Source organism: Empidonax traillii, unplaced genomic scaffold (assembly GCF_003031625.1).
Source record: "Empidonax traillii isolate 1590-97213 ecotype Southwest subspecies unplaced genomic scaffold, ASM303162v1 scaffold300:size811877, whole genome shotgun sequence".
Classification (NCBI taxonomy): Eukaryota; Metazoa; Chordata; class Aves; order Passeriformes; family Tyrannidae; genus Empidonax; species Empidonax traillii.
Window position 1 is genome coordinate 608332 of NW_020955493.1, and position 12497 is coordinate 620828.

The 12497-nt window shown below is 34.2% G+C and overlaps 1 long non-coding RNA gene across 1 annotated transcript; it reads right to left on the bottom strand.

Moving 5' to 3' along the window:
* Positions 1–8415: 8415 nt before the first annotated feature.
* LOC114060948 lies at positions 8416–12052 on the bottom strand. The gene is made up of 3 exons (XR_003572008.1): positions 11982–12052; positions 9129–9317; positions 8416–8677 (listed from the first exon to the last, which is right to left on the bottom strand). It is a non-coding gene; the product is annotated as an uncharacterized LOC114060948 (long non-coding RNA).
* Positions 12053–12497: the final 445 nt, after the last annotated feature.

The following is a 12497-nucleotide window of genomic DNA, read 5'->3' on the forward strand; positions in this document are numbered from 1 at the left end:
TCACCTGAGAGCAGCCTACTTAAATCGCTTGTGCTGTTCTCCACAGGCTGCTTCAACAGCTTTTTGGTCATCAGATGCTTATTCAGGTGGACACTTTGATTCCAGATTCTTTCTCTTAGGAAGTTTAATGAATGTCCAGTTTCAAAAAAATGTTATCATTCTTAGTAAGCAGCATAAAGAATGGGACAAAAATAGTAATATTTTGTGTCTGCCATTTCCTCATTGGCTCTAGGAATGTACAGGTCTTAGGGGTAAGCTCAGACATTTGATTCAGAAACCTCCTAGTGCCTGCATTTGGAATCACAAGTTTTACTAACACTACTCGTACTCTTTGGTCCCACTTCTGAAAAGAAATAGGCCTTCCTCTAACAGTGTTATTTTCCTGCATTTTCCAGCACAAAGTTTTTGAACATCTCCTCTACCGTTTGTCACTTCTGCCCTTTTTTTTCTTATTTGAGGAATGTTCATTCCCAAACAACACTTTGCAGGCTGGTTCTCCTATTCATGGTCAACTGTTAAATGAACTAACTTTTTGCTCTGATTACATAATTGAAGATTGAAATAATTTCTCTGAGCTTTAATGGTTTACAAAAGCCATTTTCTGATGAATATACATTGAACTTGTTTTTAGTAAAACGGATACAGAAAGGCACTTCACAAATCAGCGACATTTGCAAATTAGTTCCATGATGTGTTAATCAGAGACAAGAAACAGTCTCAAAATCTTCCTGTATTTGTTCAGCAAGTTAACAATTTCCTCATCAGTGGTCAAAATTGTATATAGATTATTTCTATGACATTTTAGGAGGTTTTTTTTTCTCATTTCTGTATATCTTCTCATCCATTTACCTACAACTAAAGTGAACACTTAACCACTTGGCAGCCATTTTAATATAACCACACAGACTTTTAGGAATCATACTCAAGTGCTTTGAGTATTAATTAATTTCTCTGTGCTTCCAAGTGATTAATGAGTAAATATTTTGATCAATAAAGCCGACGTGAGGAATGTACCAATGCATCATAGACCTTTTTGGGAACAATTGGAGAGTTGGTTTATTTTCAAAAATTAGATTTAGAATTTGATTTCATATAGAATATTTCATTTCAAATCCTTCTATTCCTCATAAATAGGAAGCCACCCTCCTCATTAGTATGAAGATTGTTTTCCTTCAGTGAGGTTCTTTGGAAGAACCACCTCATGATTCTTAAACTACTGGTTGCATCGGTGGAAACTGAGTCTCTCCTTCCTCCATTTGGTGACTAGCTGATATTATTTAATGAGGAATGTATGCTTGGAGTGAATGCTGCCCAAACTCTTTCATATGTGTACTGTTAAAATTCATGCTAGAAAGTTTGTAGACTGGATAGCTGCTCTGGCCTTTCAAAGAAAAAGTTAAAGGCAAAATCGAAGAGTTCTGTTGATCTCAAAGTTTTAGCTAAAGTATTAGCTCCGTAGGTGATGGACAAATGTTGACAGAATGTTCACTGCATGCCTGGTGTAGGATTTTTACATCTTTGCAGATCAGTATTTTTAAAAGTGATGAGTTGTGTCACCACATTTATCAGAGACTAATCAAGTTTTTTACCTCCATTAAAATCATCTTACTGCTGTCAATGTTAAAATAAATAAAGCTGACCTATGTATGCAATGCTGAGATCAATGTAACAAATAAAGGACATGTAGCTTAGGGAAAAATATTGGTTTTGAAACAGAAAAATAGTTTTCAATTTCAGAGTTTTCTGAAGACTGGATATATTTGTATATTTGTCACAGGTGAAATCCTTCTAAAATTCATTTCAGAACATACAAGATTGTTCTGAAAATTGTCTCTGATTTTATTATGTTTGATGAAATATTATTGTGTAGAATCATTCAGGATCATGCGAGGAAAAAAGAAGTGCCATTTTAGGTAAGTGGTCTGGAAATATGATGAGTCAGCTTGCACCTCCAATTTCTTTGTGCAATGAAATTATCATGCTATCCACATGTTCTGTTTCAGTCCTTGTGCTTTTTGTTTCATTTCCATGCAAGGAATGTGAATATAAGTAAAAATGAGATAAAGATCATTACAATTAGAATATTATGATTAGAGGGAGAAATTATCTATTCATATTTTTAACAAGCCAGAGGTGAAATTCTATTCCTTTATAGCGCACTATTAGAATATTTTCAAGAAGTATTATTTTGCTCATTCAAATGTTCATAGATGAATAACACATACAGCAAAGATGCTTTTTTTTTTTTTTAATCACATTATATAAGTAGGATAGCATTATGGTTTTGGGGATTTTGTTGGTTGTTTCTTTTGAGAGGAGTGGTTGATATTTTGATGGGGTTTTTCCCTTCCTTTCCCAGTAATATATATAAAATTATTTCTTTTTGACTGTTGCAGATCACCAGGACTTGCTTCAAAGGATGTGCCAGAATGTAGCTGCGAGCAGCTGCCAGTATTAAAATTTTTGTTTGTAAGTTTATGAAGCTTTTCTTACTAGTTACTTCTGGTTATTTTGTGTACCTATTACTAGGTGGAGTCAGTAAAAAAAAAAAAAAAAAAAAAAAAGAGCTTTCTCAAGGAGAGCATATAAAGAATTCAGCTTATCTTAGACAGAAATTAAAATTGTTTAGCTACTTTGCATTCCTGTGCATACTCTGTGGACTCCAGTATGCACAAACACATACATGAGAACCCTGTGAATATAGTAAATAGATCATAAATGTAAGCCTGCAAGCTCAAATATTCCACCACTGTTTAAACACATAAAGGCATAAAACTCACATATCTGGATTATTATGTACTTCTATTTCCACTAGTAGTCTACAGGTTGCTGAAAAGGTAAGCAATTCCATTACTCTTATATGATGCATTTTATAAATTGCTCTTTGTAAACCTTACTTTGAACAAGATTAAAAATTATTATTTCTCATATTTTTGTATGCTTTTAAGGAAAACTTTGATTCATGTAAAATAGAGTACAAGTATTCTGACAATCAACAGAAATTGCCGTGACTTACTTTCTGCTGAATCTTTAATAATAATAATAACCTTTAATAATCTGTTGTACTGCATGCCTTCACTTTAGAACTCTTGAAAGTCTTTGCCTTGAGTGAGCTACATTTCAAACTTTGCTTAGCCTTGTCTTTACGAGAAGTAGGTCGAGTGCAGAATTTCACTAATATGAGAACTGAATCTTCTTTCTTCATTTTCATATTCCATCTGGATTCACTTACCCAGAATATATTCCCAAGCCCTACAGACATAAATGATCCCAGCAAGAAATAATATCAAAGGAAATAAACTTCATCTCAACTTCTCTTCTTCCTTAATGATGGCCTTCATGATGACCTTAGTGTTATCATCACCTTCTTGTTCTTTCCTCATTTTTATGACAAGGCTTCTCTTTTGGAAAAATTTCCTTCAAAACATTAACTTACCTTAACAACATTTGGATAGTTTATATTCATAATTTAGACTTATAAAGATTCCACATATAATTCAGTCAAGGGATACTGATATAGAACAGCAATGCAGAACTATCCAGGCTACAGATAAAGTGATTTGGTACATGCTTATAACAGAGTGTAGCACTCTGGAACGTGCCAGAACAATATGGGAAAGGATATGGATTATTGGATTCTGTGTCCAGTCCAATAAACTGCACAACACAGTTTCACTGCATTTTCCTGAATTTTCAGTTCTGAAAATAGTTATCATGGAGCCAATTGCTCTGCTGGTACAGACATGAACTAAATTATAACAAATCAAATGGCAGATTAACTCCTTTTTTTTTTTTTTTTTTTTAAGATAATTTACAGGGAGACTGCACTTCTTAAAAAAGCTAATCATCATAAAACATATGGTCAGATTCTATTATAAAGGTCCAGAGTCCAATAATATTATGCTAACTATGTTTCACTATTCTAAGCATCTGATTGATTTCAGAAGAAACAAAGGGATATAAATGTTACATATTTTTTCAAAAGTTTAAAGATGGTACCAATCAATAATCACTCTCATGCATTTTTAAGGCACCAGGTATATTTTTAAACACCAGATGCTTAGTTGTACCATAGTTATTTCTAACATGAATGACAACTACAGCCAGTAAGAGAAATGCCATCAGAGACAAGCTTCAACTTTAACCTTCAAAATTTTCATGATTAACCAAATTCTCCCTCTTGACAGTAAAGTTGAAGTAGACTGGCAATTATTTTAAATGGTAATAAAGTAAATCTTGCTGTCAGGTCATTTGTTTTCCTTTTTATCACCTGCAGATAGCGTGAAGTTTATAAAGTAATGTGGTTTTGGTCAAATCTGTAAGTACAGATTAATTTCTGCCTAGACTGTTTTTAGCTTATGTCACTTACTCAAGAAGTTTTTTCAGTTCATACAACTTAGCTGAATTTACAGGAAAAACTATTATGCTAAATGTATTTTGCTCCTATCATATATAATTTCACAGAAGACATTGAAGTACAGAATTGGTAATAACGAGAGAAAGTATTTTTGATGCAAGTGCTGGTAAAGTCAGTGACAAACAAAATAATAATTTTCCCTTTTTCTCCCAATACAGTATTTAAATAAGCACATTTTATTTTGGACCTGAGAGAATCAGAGAATAACAGCTTAATGTCAAAGGCTAGAAATGCTTGAGAAAGAATACTGAGATAGAAAGGCAACAGATGGATACCATCAAAAACATTTCATACTGCAAAATCTGTAACTCAGAGATTTTTTTTATTCAAATAATCAACAAAAATAGCTTAATTGCTAACTAGTTAAAAAACCATGACAATTTTGGAGGATTGTTATAAATTTCTATGCCTTACCTCCCCATCTAAGATTAAGAAATTAGGAGTTACTTAAAAGTCTGATAAAAAAGGAAACTTATGAAGTAGTATTAGACTTTTCAATGAAATAGTGATGGAAAGGAGCTACTGGAAATAATTTCAAAAACTTTTAGTTAACTTTATCTAAATTTAGTTCTCTTAGATTTTGAAAGTGAATTTAGGGAACCAACCACCATTATTTGTCTTATAAAGTTTCTCTTAAGGAGGATAACACAGTGAGGTTTTTTTGTGATTTCATATAAGTGGTTTATATGTGAGCTTAGTGATCAGTGCCCTTTAATGTCCAGATTATGGACCAGATGGTTTATCCTCAGTGGAAACTTAGACATTCTTTAAGATGGAGATGGGAGAAGGCTGAGACATTCCCTGAACCTCTGAACTCAGAAACACCCCTTGGTCTCTCACGGACAAGGAATTCACATTAGTATTTAACACATGGCATCAATCACTTCTTGTTTTCAGACACAAAGTCTATACTTTCTGGAGTATATTTAAGGAAGGTACAACATAACAGCAGAACAGTGATTTGTTGAGTTTTTAGTTTGATTTCATTTTAGGTTGTTATTCAAGCTGCTCTGAGTAAAGTCTAATCCTCCACAGTGAGGAAATCATAGATTTATAAGGAGCTTTCAGATACCTAAAGCAGCAGAGCACAAATTTCACAGGAATGACGCATTGCACATTGGAGAAAATTATTAATCCCAAATCACTTTAGAATTTGTCTTAGCTAAATTTCTTCTCCAGGCTACTATATCTCATTTTTGTAGGCAGAAGGCTAACACTGAGAAACAAAAAGAAATCAATTACAAAAAAATATTCATAAAGTAATATTCCTTAAGGTCTCATAGCAGAAACTCTTTTAACAACACAGATTTGGCCTTGTGTCTTGAATGTAATTCTCAATATTCCATCCGTGTTTTTTCCCATTACAAATCTTTTCTACTAGTAAACAATTCCTGTTAAGAAGTGACACCTTAGCTACAATAAGCAGCTTCCTCTTTCTCAAGATGGCCTTATTTTCCTATATCAAGACCTTCAGAAAATTGAGGGGGATTTTCTGACAACGTACACCCAGTAAAAGGAATAATCAGCTTTGGCGATTTTTGTGGGAGCTGGGGGATCCGAGATGTATTGACTGGAAGATAAAAGAGTGGTATAATATGCTGTAAAACGCTTCCAATGTTATGGCTTGGTTTGCCATATTCTATTTAGAATACTGAATTTTTTTAAGATCCACTCTTTCTGAAAAGTATATTAAAGAAAAAACACAACTTCAACAAGAAAAAATTGATGAAGTTTGTACAATGTTACTAATCTTATCATTTTTGATAGTAACATAAAATTTTAAAGAAATGGTTATTATTCAAAATACTTCTATGTGATTGCAAGATGAAAACCCCATTTATAAATGGATTCAAAAATAGAAAGTATGGTCAATAGATGAATCTCCTCGAGGTGACATTTTTACAGTTAAACTTGATAATGTCCCATGATAATTGTAAGTAACTTCAGCTGCTTTGATATGAGAGATGAATTATCCAGATACATCACTAACACTACTGGGTATCTGCACAAATTACAGACAAGCAGATGTCATAATTTGTGTTCTAGGTTATCCTATGGTAACTAATTGAATCAATTTGACTGTTGAATTCATTTCGGTCTCATAAACAAGGCAGAAAAAAACACTTAAATGCTTTAAAGCAAACAAAGAAACAAACACCAGGCTTGATGACTGAGGACTGAATGGGATGAAACCCATTGCTTAACATCCCTAGCGAGTGTTACACGAATTCATTTTCTGGTAGGCAATTTTCAGATCAAAGTTGTTTAGATTTTGTTGTTATTTTAGTTTTGGTTTAGGTTGTTTTGGTTTCTTTTTCTATTTGCGCACACATAAACACCTCCAGTGTCAGTTTTTTAGTTAGCCACTTGTCAAAACTAGTCTAAGACATACTAAGAGAGCATGAGGTAGGTATGAAAGTATGCTTAACTGAAATATGACATGATCTATAATTTGCTGAATATCTTCCTCAGGTTTATTGTGATATAAAAACAGTGTCACTAGTTGGTCTACATATTTAAAATGCAATCAAGAAATGCACTTCTATGCCACTAACATATGTTCAGAGTTATCTTCCACTCACTTTTTGTTTTTCCTTTTTAATATCAGGAAAATACCTCCCCAACATGATAAGCACAAAATCAACTTGTATTGTTATCTCATTGTGTCAAATCATTCTAATACAGACACAGTGTTTTTTTTCCCCCATATTCTTTGTTTCATGGTATTTACCAGCAATTTTTAAATGACTATTCAAACCAACCAAACAAACCATAAATTAAGAACGTTCCCCAGCTGGCAATAATATACACTAATATCACTATTGAACACACTAAACTTGCATCCAATTTCTGTAGTCCAGAATAGAATCATGAAGAATCTTCCACTGAAAGCTTCCTTAGATGTGCATTTTTCTTTTCCTTGAAAGTCTTGCTCCACAAAACTGACTACAGTTCTTAATTCAATTTGTGAATGTCTGAGCTCTTCAATGCTTGGTTGAAGCCCGTGATAGTTAGGCATACTGTAGTTTCAATAATTTTGTTTCTTTTTCATGATTTTTTATACCACCTCTGATTCCACAGATTTCAAACTGTTAGCTGATTGAATGTGTTATATTTGGTGGTTGATTTTTTCTTCCTGAGTTATTTGAAAGATGCCGGTCGTCCCACAATCACCATGTTGATTGAGTAAATTGGAAATAAAGAATCAAGTAACAAATTATATTTCAGAATGGAAAAAATTTATTCAGATTTTAATATTTATGTCAGTAGATGGATGTCTTGACTCTAAAATCAAGTCATATATCACAGAGAAATAAAAGAATCAATTGTTGCTGGTTCTCCTAAAGATACAATGTTACAAAGAAGAAATATTCCCAACTGCGTGAATTAATATTTCACTAGTCTTTTCACTGTTTCATTTTAAAATCTCACTAATTCAAAAGGTAGGGAGACCTTAATGTAGCCTTTCAGTACTTAAGTATTGAAATACTTTTCAGTACAGTCTGTTACAATAGGAACGGGGCAATGGTTTTAAACCAAAAAAAGGTAGGTTTAGACTGGACATAAGGAAGATATTTTTTACTATGAGAATGGTGACACATAGGAACCGGTTGCCAAGAGAGATTGTGGATGCTTCATCTTTGAAAGTGTTCAAGGCCAGCTTGGGTGGGTCTTCAAGTAATCTGATCTAGTGAAGGATGTCTCTGCCCATGACAGGGGGTTTACACTAAATGATCTTTAGATTCCTCTCCAACCCAAACCATTCTATGATTATATGACAACTAGACTCAGTTTTGTGTGAAGCACTAATTCTGCTGAACTCACCTCCTTTTTGGTCTTCCATAGAAACAATTCCATAAGACGAGGAGCGAGTGTTGCATATGAAGACATTTCCTTTCATAGCTTTTTCTAGCATGTTTTACCTGTTACATTTTCTTCTCTTCAGCTAACTGAAAAATGGTGGGGAGGTTCAGTTTCACATCTTTCAAGCAGGGCTTTCTCAGACTTATTGCTTGCTTACAATCTGTCAACTGGGTGGACTTGGCAATTCAGGCTCAGTCGTGAGAGCTGCTTCTTGTGACAAGGTGACTGTACTGTTGCACAGCACCACTCTGCAGAGGAGAGTAGCTTCCAGCAGAAAGGAAGGCACTAGAAAGGAGGCTGTGTTCTCAGGTTTCATTTTGGCATGTGTTGGAAGCCATGCCCAGAGCACATAATCCAATCTAGGAGGTGAAAATTCCTTCTGATCCTTCAGTGAACCTGTAGTCATGCCAAATCACTTGTCAATTTGTCAAATTTTGTGTGTTTTAGAGAAAAGTGAACACATCTGATGGGAAAGCTTTCTTTTTTTGTTTTATCCAGAACAGAAAAAAAAAAGTTGAAAAATAACTGTAAGGATACTCCATGTTCAGTGAGGGAAAAATTACTTCGGAATTAACTTTAGGATGGATTCTAAAGTTAGGAAGTGGATCCCAAAGGGAAATAAGGAAGAGAAAGAAGCAACAGAGAAAAACGCAATTTTCATTGGAGTAATTTCCTGCAGAGTAGTGAAGCAGCTCAAAACAAACTCTTGTCTCTCTACCAAACTATTATTGGCCTGTGGGAGGTAGGAAGCTGTTATCTTTCTTGGCAAGTTCTCCCTTATCTCATGTGACTTCCTTGCTGTTCACACTAAGACAAGCAACAGTGAAAGCCTCCTATCATCACGTACCTAGTGAAGAAAGACTGGAATTTTGGCCGCCTCCACTTCAAATGTTGTGCATTGTTGGTATTGCTTTCTGACTTTTCCTTGACGTTTGTAAATGTGAAGCTGCAGACTTTATGGAACTGCTAAATATGGTGCAGCACTGTCACCTGGACAGCAGTGAGGGATCTCAAGCCAAGAGCCCATTGCTATTCTCTAGAAAGGACAACATGAAGATAAAATGTGATATTTCTGTATCCACATGGGAGACCAGCAAAGATATTCACATTCCCACAAGATATATTTTGTTTCTATGGTTTAACAAATTAAAAATACATAATATTAAAAACATGTATACAAATGTCTATATAAACAAAACATGTACTATTTTTCTGTAATTTGCTTGAGGATTCAGCCCATATACAGAAGGAAAATGGACCATGATCATCTAGCGTGAACATCTGCATCTTATTGCTGCCAACAGTAAAGGGCTGCCAGTCCAAATAGGTATAATAACCAACTCCAGAACACAAAAATGCCTCTTGCCTTCTAACCTCTGGGCTTCTTCACTACCAAACAGTAGGAAGCCAACTTGAACAAGTGATGCCCTGCTGCTGCCCCAGATATCCCCATCTCCTGTGCCCTGAAATTGCTCCAACTTGGCAAAATAGTGAAGCTACACTTACTCTCTTCCGTCTGTCCCCCTAGAAAATAGGCCATTTCTCTGTTCTCTTACTGTTGGTGATCTGTAAAATTACTGGTCATCCCAATAGCATTCTTCAAGTAGAGGAGTAAAACTTGAAGACTGACCATTTACAGAGTACCGGAATTATGACCTAAATTTTCAATGGAAAAAACCCCTTTTTCAAAGGTAAAAAGAGCAAAAAATCATACTTTGTGTGGAAAAAAAAATATTCATACATGTAATAGATTGTTACAGGCTGTATCTGGAAGCAACACAAATATAGGTACATAAGTAACTATTTATGGAAGTATATATATAAATATGTATGGCTACATATATCTGTATTTCAAGCTAATTTATCTATTTTGCTGTAATAATGCCTTTTGTTTTTCCATATTTATCCATGTTTAAATATTTTCATATTTATCCATGTTTATCCATATTCTAAACACTGTTTACAGTCTGCTCTATCTGCATGGGAAAACAAATTCTGATGCTGTCTTAGACTTTTTCTTCTCTTTTTCTACTTTCTGTTGAATTCATCCTTTCAGAAGATAGAGTATTCTCACAGAAAACAGTCAAGATAAGTAGCAAGCTAATATTTTCAAAAGTTTAAAATATTCCTAAAATAAATTACACACATGGCACATTGACACCAAAGAAGAAACTCGTAAGAAGAATTCACTGCAGGCAAAACTGAATAGACAAGTAACACACTAAAAAACTACAGAAAATGAAAATAATGCACACATTGAAATGAAAGCCCTACCTATGCCATAGCATGAAAACTTAAAAAAATAAAATGAAAGTAATAGGAAAGGGAATGCCATTTGGAAACAGAAACATTTAAATAAATATCACTGGGATGGTCCTAAATTGTCAACTGCCTAACATCAATGACCTTGATAAATAATACACAAGTCCAATTTTTTCCACATTTCCAGAATGAGACAAATCTATAGAATACATGTATAAACACAAAAAGTTTTCAAGGGCAAAACCACAGTAAATGAAGAAAGTGTGCTCTTAGTCACCTGCACTCCTTCCACTGTAGGTCTCGCCCTAAGAAGTTTCTGATGGGCTTGCTTTTTTATATCTAAATTAAAAATGTTTTCAAGAGCCCAACTCTTCATGAAAAGCAAGATTTGGACATATTGACATGTTAAATAAATATGATAACAAATTTTGCTACCAGTTCTTGCTCCTGCAAACAACAGTGAATTCCAAAAAGCATTCAGATTTTTACTGATTGTTTTTCATAGATGTTTTTTACCCTCAGATTGGTCTCTGTCCCTTTCATATTTCATGGTTCCCAACAGAAACATTTCAGTCTCCCTTGTCCTTTTTCTCTCACAGCTCATTAATGCATTTTACATCTGCCTACCATTACAAAAAGTTTAGTGCATATGGAAGAGCTGAAAAATAAAAGACAAATCACTAGGGAAAAGAAAAATTTTTAATGGCTACATTGCATGTGTGTGGCTCTTTTAGTTACCTAGGAAATGGTTGCAAAGCATAATATGATTGTCAGATTAATTCCCAGGACAACAGGTACAACTGAGTGTAACTGATGTAGATATATAATACTCTAAAAATAAATTATTATCAGCTTTTCATTTTTAAATGGAAAGAAAACCAGTAAAATTAACTGTTAAGATGCATTTTTCAAAGGTTTGCCGTGAAATAAATTCTTGATTATCAGACTTACTTTGCTAGAATGACAAAAATCAATTCAGTTGCTGTAAAGGCAAATTTATGAAGTGGCTCAGATGGTAATCTGCAAAGTGTGGAAAATCACAGCATAAAAATATCATGATAAACAGGAAAAGAGTTGAAAGGATTTGCTAAGTCATCAGCTCCAAACTCTTGCTATAAAAGGAATTTTTCATATGATCCTTCCCATAAATGCATCAGGCTTCAGTTTTAAAACAGGTTGTATTTTTGTCTTCACTGCTTCTTTTAGAAAACTGTTCCAGAAGCTTACTCTTCTCTAGGATAGGTATCATAGAATCAAAGTATGGCTTGGGTTGGACAGGACCTTAAAGATCACCTAGTTCAAATCTCCCTGCCATGAGAAGGGACATCTTTCAGTAGATCAGGTTGGTTAGAGCTCCATCCAGCCTGGCCTTCAACATGTTCTCTGCTGATTTACTATCTGCTCAGCTTACACTCATCAGTTCTTGTGCCACCATTACCTTTTTCTCTTAAATATTGATTCTCCAGCATTTACTCCATATAATACTCACAGGTAAAAGTTTTATTTCTTCCAAGGTTTGCTTTTCCAAAATCTTTCAGTTTTCTTTTGCCAAGTAGGTTATCTATTGTACTCATCATCTAGTAGGCCAACTTTTCACCTGTTTGCATTTGAACTGCATGCCCTATGATATTAAGAAAAAAATGCGCTGATTTAAAAACTGAGAAAAAAGATAGTAAGAAATAGAAGATGCATTTTCTGGTTGTTGTTGCCTTTCCTATCATATTGTAGACTTCCACATGTCATAAAACTGAACAATTGATAAGCTCTGGCCACAGCTGCTTATAAGTAGACTTCAGTTCTGAATGCATCTATTCATATAGGCATACATTTTGCTTATAGACACACATTTTCCAGATAATTAAATTCGTTTTATAATAGACCAGATGGCAGAGCTTCTAAAAATCTATTGGCTTTTTCTCCACTGCCTTGTTTTATAACTTATTTCTGTTATAAA